Raw genomic sequence first — 16,281 nt, forward strand, 5'->3', positions numbered from 1 at the left:
GGCTTGTCAACTATAAACAAAGAAGTTATAAGCATGTCAAATTTTATAAATCTAACACAATTAAATAAAATTTAAAATTGTAATAACAAAATACTGGACTTGGTATTTTCAAGTGATACTTCAGTAACTGTAGTAAAATCAAGTGAAATAATATTACCTGTAGATAACTATCATCCACCATTAAATATTAGCGTATCACTAAATAAAATACCAAATCTAAAGTGCAAAAAATCACTTCACATTTTAATAAAGCTGATTTTAATCATATTAATGAATACTTAAATGCTACTGATTGGACTTTTTTAAAACAAGAAAATATTAACGAAAATATCAACGTATTCTATAAAATAATTCACAATATCATAGAAAAAAGTGTGCCTTACATTAAATGTAAAAAAAAAATGTTTTCCGTCAGTGGTTCAATAAAGATTTAATTGACTCTATTGAAGAAGAAAATACATAAAAAGTACAAAAATTCTAAATCAATTAAAGATTATATTCAATTCAATTCAATTCGACGATACATTGTTGTGCGGTATTCGTCTTTAAAACTTCATTAGTGCTCTAATAACCTTCTAATGAGATACATTGTTGTGCGGTATTCGTCTTTAAAACTTCATTAGTGCTCTAATAACCTTCTAATGAGATACATTGTTGTGCGGTATTCGTCTTTAAAACTTCATTAGTGCTCTAATAACCTTCTAATGAGATACATTGTTGTGCGGTATTCGTCTTTAAAACTTCATTAGTGCTCTAATAACCTTCTAATGAGATACATTGTTGTGCGGTATTTGTCTTTAAAACTTCATTAGTGCTCTAATAACCTTCTAATGAGATACATGTGTGCGGTATTCTGCTTTAAAACTTCATAAGTGCAATCATCTTTAGGACTTGATGCATAAAACAGGATGATGTACCGAATAAAATCCAATCAACCCCATTTTAATGGCCCTTCAAAACTGCACTGCCTATTTTTGAAATGTCTGTTTAGCCGCACCCTGTATTTATAAAATGTTTCATGTAAAATATAAAGAATTTCAACTTTAAAAAAAATAATATATTTATTTGTTTTCTGATTTGTCTTTAATTCTGCGCAATTCAGTAGAGAGATTGCTGAAAATGTTATGGCTTGATAATTATAACGGTTTTTGCATTTCGGTTGTTTTAAAAGAAGTGTTATAAATTATAGGTATTGTAAATAATGGTTCCATGATAACTCAACACAGTGACAATTCAACACACTTTTAAAAAGTGATATAAAGTCATTAGAAACGATGAATTTTTTTTTACCTTTCCTAACCTACTTAACCCGGTTAATAAAGTTTTTGTTTCATCACTTTCTATGACTTTATATAACTTTTAAAAGACGTGATGAATTATCATTGTGATGATTTATTCGGTCACCGTAAATAATATTTTTTTTATTTTTTTTTATTAATATCAATAGCAAAATTTGTACATTATGTAGGTTTAAAGTATAATATAAGTATATTTTTTGTATTTTTTTCACAGTCCTCCTCACTAGGGTTTCCTGTTCTGAGGCGGCCTGTAGTTTTTCTTAAATTTTTGTATTTAGTTTTGAATTGTCTTTACATTGTCTTCATAATGTTTGTAAGTTGATTGTTACTTTGATCTCTAAGCCATGTTTTGACTTTTGTTTTAAATATACTCATTTCGTTTATTTTTTTGGTTTCATTTGGTAGAGCATTGAACAATTTTATAGCATGGAATTTATTATTTCTCTGTCCAAAGGATGTGTTTAAACTGGGAGTAATCAGGATATTTTCGCTTTTTGCCCTGGTTGTGTATTTATGTTGGGCAGTGGAGTATTCGGATATGTTTTTTTTCAGTTTAAATAAAATATTTTTTGAATATAGTTTCTGTACATTGTAAACATTGAAGTTTTTGAATATTTTTTCTGTCGGAGTTCTAAGCGGAACTTTCAGTATAGTCTTTAATACTCCTTTTTGTGCTATATTGAGCCGCTCTGTGTGAGTGCTCAAGGCAGACCCCCATCCAGTTATTCCGTACTCTATTTGTGATTGACACAAAGCATAGTATACTTTTTTAATATCGTTTATATTGAGGATATTGCGAATGTTTCTAAAGAAGTATATGTACCTGGTTAGTTTTTTTGTAATTACATCTATATGTGAGTTCCAACGAAGATTATCATCAATTTCAATTCCAAGATATTTGATGCTTTTGGAGTGTGCTATAGTGGGACAGAGGCATGATAAGCCTTGATTTTTTTGATAAATTCCTTGGCATGAATGTAATTTGAGATTAAGGTCCTCTGACGGCTGCCCTCTGGCTGTTTTAGAAAATGTCAGATATTTTGTTTTATTGACATTAAGCGTCAGGGAGTTTCTTTTAAGCCAGTTTTGCAGGAGACCAAGTCCGTGTTCAGCTTCTTTGTAGGTATTTATCCAATCTTTTTCTTTAAATAAAATTACTGTGTCATCAGCAAAACTAATGATTTTTCCTCTTGTTTCTAGGTTACAGATATCATTAATGTATATTAAAAATAATATCGGACCTAGTACGCTTCCTTGTGGTACTCCATGGTTGATTAGGAGAGGTTTGCTTTTTCTCTTGTTAATTTGGACGCTCTGTGTACGCTCCGTCATATAGCTTTTTAGTAAGTTTAGTGTTGTACATGACATACCAATTTTTGAAAGTTTTGAAAAAAGTATTTTGTGATCTATTGTGTCAAAAGCCTTTTGTAAGTCTATGAAGATTGCCAAAGTTTTTTCTCCACTGTCTAAACTTTTAGTGATCATATCGGTAATTTTTTCTATGGCGTCACTAGTACTTAAGTTCTCCCTAAATCCATACTGAGTTTTTGATAATTTTTTATTGTCTTCTAAGTAGGATAAGAGTTGTTTTTTTAGTATTCTTTCCAATATTTTTGAAAATGCATTTAGTAGGCTTATTGGTCGGTAATTGTTTATGTCATTTTTACATCCTTGTTTAAATATTGGTATAACAATCGCTTTTTTGAGGGCTGTAGGGAATATGCTATTCGTTATAGACATGTTGACTAAGTATGTAAGTGGTTCGATAAGTTCTTTACAGAGATATTTTATTGCGTTGGTTGAGATTGTGTCCTCCCCCGAAGAAATATTTGATTTTAAAGAAGAAATTGTGTTTTTGATATCGTCAGCTGTAATTTGTTTAAAATTGAGCTGATTTCCTTGCTCAGGTGGTTCGTTTATTTGTACAGCTTCATTACATTTTGTAACTTGCTTTGCTAGATTTGATCCTATATTTATGAAAAAATTATTGACGTATTCAAGTATTTGGTCAGGATTATCAGCGTATGTCCTGGGAACATTGTTTATATTCAGCACGTCAATTGATGTAGCGTTGGCAGATTTAGAACTGGTTATTTCATTTATTATTTTCCACATTTTCCTGGGATTTTGTTTACAATCTACAATTTTTTTCTTATAGTAGGTTTCTTTTGTATACATAATAACTTTTTTGCAAATGTTTCTGTATCTTTTGTAGTATCTTAACATGTGTATATCGTATGGAATTTTTTTAAGTTTCTTGTGTAACTTGTCTCTTTTTCTTATGCAGTTTATAACATTCTGTGTAATCCATGGTTTAATATGTACATTTTTGTGTGAGATTTTCTTAGTAATTTTTGTGGTATTAGATAGTATATTATTCTGAAGAAGTTCTATGAAATAATTCCATGCATCATTTGTATTGTTCATGCTTTGCAGTTTTTTCCAATCGGTACATTGTAGATTATTTTTAATGATATTCCAGTTGATTTCTGTTTTTTCTGTTGTTAATGGTTTTTTCTTCATTTTATTTGACTTGTTTATTTTTATTGAAAGCATAGTTGTATAATGATCGGTTATAGTTGAATTAAATACAACAGTTTGAGTAATGTTTTTTGTTTTACTCATTATATGGTCTATGCAACTTTCACTGTTGTCCACTTTTCGAGTAGGAACATTTATTAAGCTTTCCAGTCCATGGGATGCTAGCATCTTCAGATATTGAATTCGCTTAGGGTGTCCATTTTCTAAAATATTTATATTTACATCTCCAATAATAAATATGTTTTTCGTTTCTTTAAGAAGGCAGAGTTCCTCGTCTACGGATTTAAGGAATGGGTCGATGTTTCTTGTTGAGGGCGATCGATAGATTGCTAATATAGCTTTTTCTTTACTGATTTTAATTTTTAAACAATTGGCATTTGTGATAATAATTTCTTCAACTTCGGCTTTTATTTCATTTTTAATGTATATAATTACACCATCGTTTTGTTTTTTGTTATTCAAACTTGAGTAGGTTGTATATCCAGCAATTTCCAATTTCATGTATTTATGATTTATCCAACATTCAGTAAGTATTATTATTTGAAAATTAACTTTTAAATATTTCAATAAAATTTGCAATTCATCAAAATTTTTCTTATGCTTCTTATGTTTTTGTGTAGTATATTGAAAGAGTTGTTATTTAAATTCAGTAGATCATTTGGTTCCGAGGTTAATATAATGTCAGCCATTTTTATATTTTTTTCGTAATCGTTTTTGTGCCCTTTTGTTATACAATATTTTTTATATCATCTACATGTTTTATATAAATTATTTTTTCGGTTGGCCTTCTTCGCGTCATTATTTTTCCATCTTTGAACCAAACGTAGGAGTACATTTTTTCATTGGCAGATTTTTTCGTTTTCCAGAGCAGTTCCCTTTGATATGGGCTCAATTCCTCTGCAATATAGATTGGTTCGGTGGAGATATCTTTTATAGCTGCATAATTAATATTTTTCCTTTTAGAAAGAAGATTGTCTCTTGTCTTTTTTTCCGCAAATTCCACTAGCAGTTTCGGTGGCGCATTGTTCCTTCTATCATGTGTCCTTTTTATATCAATTATATCATTGTGCTGGATTTCCATTCCTGCCGCCGCCGCAACTCTTTTTACTATCTCCATCTGCTGCTCTCCATTTTTTTGGGGAATGCCCGCTATTTCTAAGAAATTAGACCGAGATTTGTATTCGAGGTCTGAAATTTAAGTAGGAGCAGAAGTAGGCAGAGAGGACGGACCGTTGAACAACTCGGTCTTGGCACATACTCTTTGCCTCATTTACATTCATAAATCGTCTCAAACATACTCTTCTATTATTCTGACTCTTGACATGACCCTACTTAAGTGTTGGATTCAATTCCTCGAGCGTTCCAGACTTTTAAATGTGGGTCATATATTTTCCTTTTTTTACATTAACCTCAGACAAAAAACCCTATAGTAATAATTTCCCTTAGAGCCTATGTCATCTCTGAGTATGCTGTGAGGAGGGTCTTTTTAAGGAAACGAAGGAGAGGAAGTGGGTGGGAATCGAGTGATCAGTGTGTCCAATAGTGACGGACATATGAATATATCCCTCCCACTGCGGCGCAAGTCAATGGGTCGAGAGATCAGTTGGAGAGGTCAAAGGGTCTCTCCAAACCAACCTCTCCCAATCTGGCACGTCACGCAGCTCAGCGGGCAGGTATATCCTGAACACACCTCACCCGATGAACCCAGGCACCCCTGCCAAATCACCAAACGAAGTGAAGCACTTGGGGTGACCAATGGCAGCGGTTTTGGTTATCCAATAAATAGTTCCCGAGGCGGCGGTACCCAGATCCTTCTTCCAAATTCTTACGTTCCTTTCTTGGTTCATTCGCTCTTAACCATTAAACCATCTAATAGTGCCTTTCTTCATCTTATTTTTTACGCTTACCGGCCTTGCATTCTTTGCAGATCTCTACTTTTCTCACACGATTATACGAGGTTTAACACACATACACCTCAAGGATCTTAATTCTACAGCATTCAGTATAAATACATGTATTATTTTTTTAATGAAAAACTAATGTATACAAGACAAGGTTTTTATGCATAGCCCAAAGGATAAAAAAAGAAATAAAAAATATAATATTTATTTTTCGGAATAACTTTATTGAGTAAAACCTCAAATTGTAATATTTAAATATTGAAGACAATATTAGTGATTTCTAAACGAAAATCTGAAACAGAAAAATCAGAAAAGGAAACGGTCACATCTGGGACTCGAACCCAGGAGGTAGAGCACTGTCCCGGAAAGACAAGGGTCCTGGGTTCGAGTCCCAGATGTGTTTTTTTTAATTAATTTTTTTTTTTTTTATAAAAATTTTTAAATTAAAAAAAAAAAAAAAAAAAAAAATAATAATAATAATTTAAAAATATAAAATAAGCAGTAATTGTCGATTGAAGTACTTGTACATATTCAATTATTTGGTGGGTTGGAAATAAGCCGACGTAGCTCAGTGGTCCAAAGCACCTGACCGGACATCAGAAGGCACGGGTTCAATTCCCGTCGTCGGCATTTATTTTTACTCGGGAGATATTTTCAATTTTTATGGATATTTCAGGCGAGTAATAATTAATGCGTATAATAATTTGTTATTTATTTATTTATTTATTTGTTTGTTCACGCCTTGACGGCTTTTACATGCAAGGTAAATTATACAGGAGCATTATAACAAGTATATAGCATCATAAGAAGTATAACATAGTATTTATGATAATAAGCTGAGCATGAAAGACAAGTTGGCACAACACAGGTAAGTATTAGTATACGATAAGTAAATTGTATATTGTATAGAGGAGTTCAACCAGCAAATACTTATTTGGGCTCAGGCTACAGTACATTCAGCAATTATAAGTGTCACAATATTACACAAAACATAATTACAAACAAACTCGAAACATACCTGTTGGCAGTGGTGCAAAACATTTTCTAGCGATTTATAAATTAAGTAATATTCTTGTAATTTAAAATATATATTTATATATATATATATATATTTTTTTGCTATTATAAATGTACGTAAGTTTTTTTTTTTATTATTATGACAAAAATAAAAGGTACACAGCAATTACATACAAAAAGAAGTAGGTATTATGAAAGTAGTTACAGAGTATTAAGTTTATTATTATTAACAATCAACAGGATTTTTGCTTAATATCTGCATACATATACGCTTTTTAAAGGAGGCGATGTTTTTATTAAAAAATATATCAACAGAGCATGTTTCATTCCCCACACGATGCAATCTCTGAAGACAAGAGTTGATCATAAAATTAGTGCGAGAAGCAACTATATTGAATGGAGCATGAAGTCTAGTGTTGTACTTATTGGGAACTTGATAATTTATCATATTCACTAGTTCGGGGCTGTCCAAATAACCGTTGATAATTTTAAATAATAATAAAGCATCACAGATTTTTCTTCGCTGTGATAAAGTGCATTAAATAATTATAATTTAAATTTTCTAATGGAATATGTAATTTGTAATTTATATGCCTTAAAAATTTGTGTTGTATTCTTTCAATTTTGTGTGAGTGTACATTGTATAGATGCGACCAGAGAGAGGAATTATACTCAAGAATGCTTCTGACAAGTGTAATGTACAATGTTTTGAGTGTATTAGTATACATTAGATCTTTGGACGTTCTTAATACAAATCCGAGACATTTAAGTGCTTTATTCGTGATTGCATCGATGTGGGGGACGAATGTCATCTTGTTATCAAAAACGACACCCAGATCTTTTATTAATGTTACTGTAGAAAGATTTACATTGTTAATATGATATTGAAAGACTATTGGATTTTTATTTCGAGAAAAACTTATAGAATGACATTTATTAATGTTTAAAAATAAATCATTTATGTTACACCAGTTATATAATCGATCCAAGTTTTTTTGCAATACAAGACAGTCCATTAAATTTCTTATAATAGTGTAAATTTTCAGGTCATCAGCAAACAATAGGAAATGGATACCTTCAAATATTGTAACAATGTCATTGATAAATAACAAAAAAAGAATCGGACCTAGATGAGAACCTTGAGGCACCCCACTTGAAGCTTCAATTTCATGTGAAATATGGTTAGATAGTTTAACGTACAGTTTTCTAGATGTCAAATAGGTCTCAAGCCATTTTAGTAGATTTCCTTTTATCCCATATACTTCTAGTTTGTTTAATAAGATTTTTATAGAAACTTTATCGAACGCTCTGCTGAAATCTGTGTAAACTGCATCCGTTTGCAATTTTGAATTTAGATTATCAGATATATATTTTTCGTATATAATTAAATTTGTAAGTGTAGATCTACCGGATATAAATCCATGTTGGTGAGGGGAAATGATTTTACGAGCCTGCAACATAAATTTTGATAGAAATACGGATTCAAACAATTTAGGTATTACTGATTGTATGCAAATAGGTCTGTAATTAGAAGCATCCGTTTTGTCGCCTTTTTTATAGATGGGACTAAGGAAACTGGTCTTCCATTTTTGTGGGAAAAGGCCAGATGCTAATGATAGATTAAATATTTTGGTTAGGTGACCTTTTAAGTTAGATACACAGTTTTTTAAATAAATTGCGGGTATGGTGTCCGGGCCAACGGATTTCTGAGTATCTAATAATGTAATTTTACGCTGAACATCGATTTCATCAATAACAAGGTCGTTAAAATCAATAGAAATATTGGAGTTGAATTGAGGTATCTGGTTATTGGATGAGTTTGCTTCATATACTTCGCCAAAGCATTCGGCAAATAAGTCAGTAATTCCTTGAGGTGTATCAGCAATTTTACCATTGTAGTATATGATAGACAGAATACCAGATTCATTACTATTAAGATTATTTGCGAATTTGAATAAATTTTGAGGTTTATTTTGTAACGATTGCTCAATATTTTCCAGGTATTCTTTGTAGCAGGAGATCGACATGTTTTTCACCCTGTTGCGTAATTTAGAAAAAAGTAGATAGTCATTTGGAGCTCGAGATATTTTGAATGTTTTATGTGCAAATATATAAATACGTGTATTATATAATTATCTCAGAAAGTGTTTTTATAAGGTATCCCACTACTGATGCTGATTTGGGTGGCTATGATTATTTCAGTATGATGAATTGAGAAGAAACATTTTATTATATTATGTATAAAAAATTATATTATGTATAAAAAATTATATTATTGATGAAACTGCAAGCGCAGTATAATTTGGCACTGCATTCTGGAAAAACCAACAATTCTGCCAAAATAGTTCTGAATGCAGTGAAAATAAGATAACTGAGAATTCTATGACGGTTTGACAGGATAAAGAATATATGTCAAGAAAATTCTTTTTCGCCTCCAAAAACTGGAAAAGCATTATTAATGTATGAACTCGGAGGGATATGTCACAGTCCTCCGTTCTGGCAACGTAATGAATTTATCTGTCTCTTACGGCAGATGTAAATCCATTTTGATATTTACTCGTACGTGTCGCGAGATAAATGGTAAAATTAAATCCAATCTGCTTCGGCCACGCTACAAACACCACGCGATGTACAATTAAATGCAAAAAAAATCCAATCACAAATAATGACCTTTCCTCGGATTCACCGTCACAGGCTGAACGTCATGTGACACGTCAACATAAATATATTTAAAACTAGCGCAGACCTGTAAAACATTGTAGGATATTATCATTATTATTGTAGAATTTTAGTGGCCGAAAGTATTTATGATATATTTGTCTGTTATTTTAATATCTTGTTATTCTTTGTTTTCTGTTTTGTTCCTAGCGTTGTTCTAAAGAACAAGCATTGCAACAAATGAAACAAGATGTACGACGTAGCCGCCAAGATAAGTATTTCAATAGTCAAGTATCGGATTATTTGACGGCCCCCCTGGTCGAGGGGTAAGGATCTCGACTAACAATTTTAAGTTCGCGTGCTCAAATCCTGGCGTCCGCAAGTAAATTTTAATTTGAAGAATTTGTATTGCATCACAATTTATTCACTAAAAATAATATATGGAATATTTGCGGCACGTTCCAGAGTGGAAGATACTCTCAGTATCGCTCTGGTGTAAGACCATAATTCAGATTTGAAACTTTACTTGAAATGGCTTTAGCCGTATTAAGTGACCACATCTGAATAGCCAGGTACTTCCCCAATTTTATCTTCTCCGTCTCCTTCCCCTCGCCGCTATCTTCAGCCTCACAACATACTCCAATTTGCGATACCATAGTGTTATTGGCTCAAGACGATTGGGAGCAGTTGGAACTCTTGTGCGGTATTCACATAAAAAAACGTATCCGTATTTATTGAAACAGTGGCGTACCCAGGGGAGTGGTTGGGCAGAGTATTTTTTTTAATTATAATTTTATAACTGGCTCAAGCAGTGTAAATTACGGGAGTTATTGTGTAATCCAAGAACAATATTATTCTCACAATTACTGGGGACACTTCACGACAGGAGAATTACGGAAATGGACTGTGCCTTGAGTGGATCAAAATTTTTTTTCTCTGATTTTGTGTCACCAGTCCTAGAAATGCGCTTTACCGCAGAATATATTGGAAATGGAATGAAAATTGTTAGAATAAAAAAAATGTGCCAATGATTCAATAATTAAATTATATCTGAAAAAAATTTGCGAAGCTTGATTGAAAATAAATGCCGCCGACGGGAATTGAACCCGCACCTTCTGCACGCGGTTTATTCCAAACCAGCCAAATAATTCAATATGTACTACTTCAATAAACAATTACTGCACATTTTTATATTTTTCACGAGATATTTTTAATTTGTATTGATATTTCAGGCGATTAATTATTTCTAATAATAATTTGTTTTCCTGTGTTATTAGTTTATCATTAAAAAAATAGTAAAATTTGGAACTTCAGTGTGGTATAAACAAAGCAATAACAAAGGCAGTTACAGATCCCTAATTAAGCATCCTATTTTTTTAAACATACGTAAAATTACGTAAGAACGTCAATAAAATCTACGTTTTATGCTGAATTTTATTGAACTTTAACTGTCGTCCCCCCCTCAGACGAAAAGTTGGGTGCGCCACTGCTGTGGAAGATGAGCCTAAGAGTACCTACACTAAAACAAGGTGAGTGGTGGAAGTAATGCCTAGCGGGAGTGGGTGGCGCTGGAAATCGAAAGGCCGTAATAAAATAACGACTAAGCAGGTCCTGAGGCTAGAATAGGGAACAGTGGGGTTGGTTGTATCAATGCGTGATGGCCAACTTACCTCATAAATCACTCTGATCCAATCTCCCCTTTTTCTTAATACAATCTTCAAGTGAAAAGTTGAAAGCAATGACGAAAAAGATCAACAGAAAAAATGTTGCATAACGTAATTTTTTTTAAGTAATTTTTCGAAAAAGGAATCTGGTACAGTGCTAAATAAAAATAAATTTAAAAAGATTGCACTGACAATGATTTATTTTAATATTTCGTACACAGAACAAGTGTCCAAAGTTTGGTGGTCAGGATTTCGCGCAATCTTTTTCTTCGATGATTTTCTCACGATGTTTAACAAAAAAACTGTCATAGAGACAATTTTATGTAGTTTTAGAAACTATGCAGTTTTGTTAAGTATTATTTGTTTTTCATAAATAAATGAATAGTTATACCCATCAATATAAATAAAAAAAATCAAATATTGTGTTTTTCCGAGACACTATCTAGGTGCCTAACCAATTCTTTAGAACTCTGTGATCATTCATAAAGATAACTGCCAAATATATGGGAAAAATTATTTGCAAGATGATATTATTATTCCTTAATTTGAGATCGACAAATATGACGTATGCTAATTAGGTCCTAATGTTCGAGTGGATAAGGATGTTGTCCCGAAAAGACAGAAATCCTAGGTTCGATTCCGAGTTGAGACCGTTATCGTTTTTTAAATTTATGTGTTTGTTCTGTTTCATGTTTCGTTTAGGTTTGTAAGTATAAGTTTTCTTCTTCCATTAAATGAACATTTTTTTTTACTAATAATTAAACTATAATTTATTATAATAAAACTTTTTAAATACTATTTATTATCATGTTATGATTTAAGTATCCAAAATGTTATTTTTAAGTGATACGAGTCGTCGTCTGGAACCAGTGAGACTATGGCTTCCCCAATTGGGATATGTTTGGAGGCTGAAGGTAATGGGGAGATGAAAGAGATGGGGAGAGGAAGGTGGGTAGTATATGGCTCTTCATATCTAGTCACCAAACACAGCCAAAGTCATTTAATGCCGCGTTTCAATTCTGAATGGTGGTATTTAACCATGGCTTTTTACTTGTATCTTCTACTCTGGAATGTGTCGCTAATCTTCTTCAAAGTTGTTCTTATTAGTGCCAGGTGTGTTTAGAGAGTAGTTCAAATCGTATACAAAGTCGGGGAAGCCCGAGGAATACTTAACGCAATATCTCAGCACTGGAATGAGATACAGAGTCGAATTTAATTCGATGTAACCAAAGATATTAGAAGAACAAGATATGCTATGTTGGCCGCCGGACCGTAGGCGGAGTACTACTTAATTAGAGTACTTTGAATACTATCTGGACGTGTACGCACAGAAATCTGTTCTATGTATTAGTGCGGATACCTTAGCGTAAGCGAAGGTGTGCAGTAGTATTGGTGAACAAAACCGGCGACACTGGGCAAAACAATTCCACACAGTATGAACTGCTCATAGCACATCTGGTTCTTCTAATATCTTTGGATGTAACATAGTTTTATAACAGAAACAGTATTATATACTGAAATGAATGGTGGAAGAAGTCAGAGACGCCCGAGAAAGACGTTAGCGATAGCGAAGCCTTGCGGTGTACACCAGTATAATATACATTTACATATATTATAATAAAACAAATATGAAACTTTTTTCCACTGTAATTTTATTTAATTTTTCATAAATACGGCATAACGTTGTCATCAACAAAAGTAAGAATAGTGAAAGTATAAAAACTCAAACAAAAGTATAAAGTAACAAGCGTAAAATGTAAAAGTTCAACAACTCAAAGAAAGGTATTATTATTGACCGTAACCGGTTTCAGCTCGTAAAAGCCATTTTTGTTATTTGTTTTTGGGGTGTTATGCCGTGTTGCGCTAACTTCTTCTTTAGCCAACGATTTGGACAACGTTACAGTGTCAGGGCACATCTCTCCTGTGATGGACACCGCAAAAACAAATAAAAAAATACTTTTGGCCGTGTACATCTTAAAACGTTAAAGTCATCTTCAGACTGGTACAAATTATTCTTTGTCCTAAGATTTATATAGATAACATGTTGGGGAGGGGCGGAGGGGCGAGAAAGGGGTGGTCTACAAGGACCTATGTTATATATATAAACTGTAGACTAAGAATAATTTGTACCAGTCTGAATATGGCTTTAATGAGCTGAAACCGGTTACGGTCAATAAAATTAAAGTGGAAAAAAGTTTCGTATATGTTTAATTATAATATAATACAATGGTATTCCACCATGAATCGTCAGTTTAAAAAATAAAAATTTAAAAAAATATACATTTAATTTAAATCAGTACTGAAACAACTAGAGGAACCAACATGGGGATTTGCTAAGTATGTGAGAATAAAAGGGATAAAAGGTTTCCAAAATAACATTTATTCCTACAACTTATAGATCAAGCGAACTCTATTAAACATTATTAATTATATCTCAGGGGTGAGCGGCCAGTCCGAAGAACTGAGCGCACAGGTGGAATTTAAAATTACATTGAAAGTGTGACAATAGTGTGGTGACATAAATTATCTGACCTGAATTATCGTGTGAAGGGCACCAAACTACGCATCAAGCGTTGTTAAATTTATAAAACAGAGCGAACGATGACCAAGGTAGAAATTCTACTAGCTGACGGCGTCATCGCTGCACATAAGATTTGTCGACTGGAGTGCTGCTCGTATCTTCACTGTAGACCCAACGTCCCCAGTTGGCTGCCCGTAAAGTACTGAAGTTCGTGGCGATGGTGTTTCCGCAATCCAGCCTCGAGCTACATCTGGAAGTTGCCATACCGCTTGCGACACATCAACAAGTGCAAGTTCTTGACAGGTATTAGGAACTCGGTAGCGGGGCAAGATTGAACTGCTACAGTACATTGTGAAATAACACAATTTAATCGAATAAAATTTACTCAATCATAGTGGAACTAATAAACTGTATAATTACAATTATTAATGTTGTTCATCTCTTCGCTGCATTTTCCACAGTTAGGTATTGAATCCACTTCGGGAGAACTGAAAGTGTACCGGATGCGAAGGAAACTTCCCACTGATGCTATTTCCGGCTGAATAACTAATTCTCTTGCTCATTCCAAATCTTAGAAAGCTTTCAAACTCATTTACATAAATTGGATTCTCAGCGTTCCCGTTCCGTTCCTACTTAGGTTAAAGTTATCTTAACATTATATACAGGAGACAACTTCACACCTCACATACGAGTATATTACTAAGCACTATACGAAGGTGTTACCATAAGTACATATTGTACATTGAAGGCGTTACCGTAAGTACCGATTGTGCTGTCTAGCTCCTTTCAAATAATACTACCATGAAGGTGTTAGCGTACCTAAATTATATTTACAAGTGTCATAATTACTGTTAAAACTTCTACAAACGTTTCACAACAAGTACGTACTGGAATATTACGATTTTAAATTAAGTTTTATTTTTGTTATCTCTTACTAGAGCAATTCCGATGTGTTACAAAACTCATTTAAGGAACTCACATATGCGGGAGGTAAAATGTACAATTTTACGTATATATTTTGATGTCAAAATTATAAGTTTCACATACAATACTAATGGAAGATTATAAATAAAGCAAAAAAAAATGAGAGAGAAAAAAAGAAAGAAAACAAAATAAGTCAAATTAATTACGTTTTTTCATTAAAACGTACTTAAAAAAAATATTATTTGAAAGCATTACTTTGATTTTTTTACTACGCTGGCTGCTTTTTATACATACCTAAAAGAGAGTTATAAAGCGTGTAGGCAATATACTTCAGAGATTTTATTCTATATTTTGATGTACTGCAAAAAATTAATCGAAATTGTCATTTTTTTGTTCAATTTTGGTTAATTCTAAATAATTTTTATTTTTTAATCGTATGAAGGAGATAAAAAGTGAAGTGGCCGATTCCTTGTAAAAAAGATTATTTTTAATAAATTTCATTATAAGGTATTTTGTTGTTTAAAAAAAGTGATATAAGTTTTTACGACTTTCTTATTTTCAAAGGGTAGAAATATATAGCATATTTAAAATTCCTTGGAAATATTCCAGTCCTTCAAGTTTATACAACAAATAAACTTCCCTCTTCCGCTATATAAACAGTGTATATTTTTATTTTACATAAATGTGTAAACGCGTTGGTTTATTTGACTTCATATTATTCTTCAGGTGCCCTATTTTTTAAGAACGTTGGCGACTACCCATCCATATCAAGTCGCCGGAAGAGCTTTTCCCTGAACGCTATTTCATTTGATGAATGTTCACTAACCATGAACATTGAACATATCCCACGTCCTACACCTTACACTCCCCCCCCCTTAAACACGCATTTATACCTATTAGGTGGGTTGTAATAAAAATGAGTTATCAAGTAAAAATCGTATTCCCTTGGTTATATGTAAAAAATGCGTACCTACGAAAGTACTACACAACGAAATTTTAGAATTTAAATTTAAAAAAATACATTTTTTTGTCAATAGTTGTGCTCGGGCCAGTTATAATTGTTGCATATAGTATTTGGTTCGGTTGTTTGCCGCCCGCGTTCCGCGCCTTTACCTACATCAGTCAGTTGTGTTAAAATTACCGCGCCGTAAGGTACAACCGATCTACCGCTTTCCGAATAACCTATCTTGAGTTTTTACACCACCGCGCCGCGCTGAAAACAGCAAATGTTATACCGCAAAAGATCGCCGTGACGAAGTGCATAAAATTAGCAATCTCTAACGCATTTACCATTTCGCAAAACCCAATATCACCATTCCCTTTCCTGACCTCTCTTCCAATACTAACAATTACCCTACCCGTGATTACCGCAGAGCAAAGTGGAAGGTGCCGACAGCTTGGAGATATTGGTAAGTCCAATCAAACGAATTCACAAAATATCGCAATTACAGTCCATTCACGCCGCAACAAGTTGCTTAGGGCCACTCGTTCAATAAAACTTCGAAGATAATTTTCATGTTTTCTGAAAGCTGTGTTATTATTTCACTTCTGTAAAACAACTCGCCCATAGTAATATAATAAAAGAACTTGAATATACATTTCCAGAACTTAAATATTAAATAATAAATTTTATGAATTCAAATATAAAAGTAAATATTCAAGTTTTGTTAGTATGCAAATACTGTATATAGAGCATATGTATTCACACTCAAAAATGTTCACAGCGTAAATCAAGGTTTAGTTGTTACTAGGTGGAG

Source organism: Hesperophylax consimilis, chromosome 12 (assembly GCF_061612785.1).
Source record: "Hesperophylax consimilis isolate HC1 chromosome 12, BYU_Hcon_1.0, whole genome shotgun sequence".
Taxonomy (NCBI): Eukaryota; Metazoa; Arthropoda; class Insecta; order Trichoptera; family Limnephilidae; genus Hesperophylax; species Hesperophylax consimilis.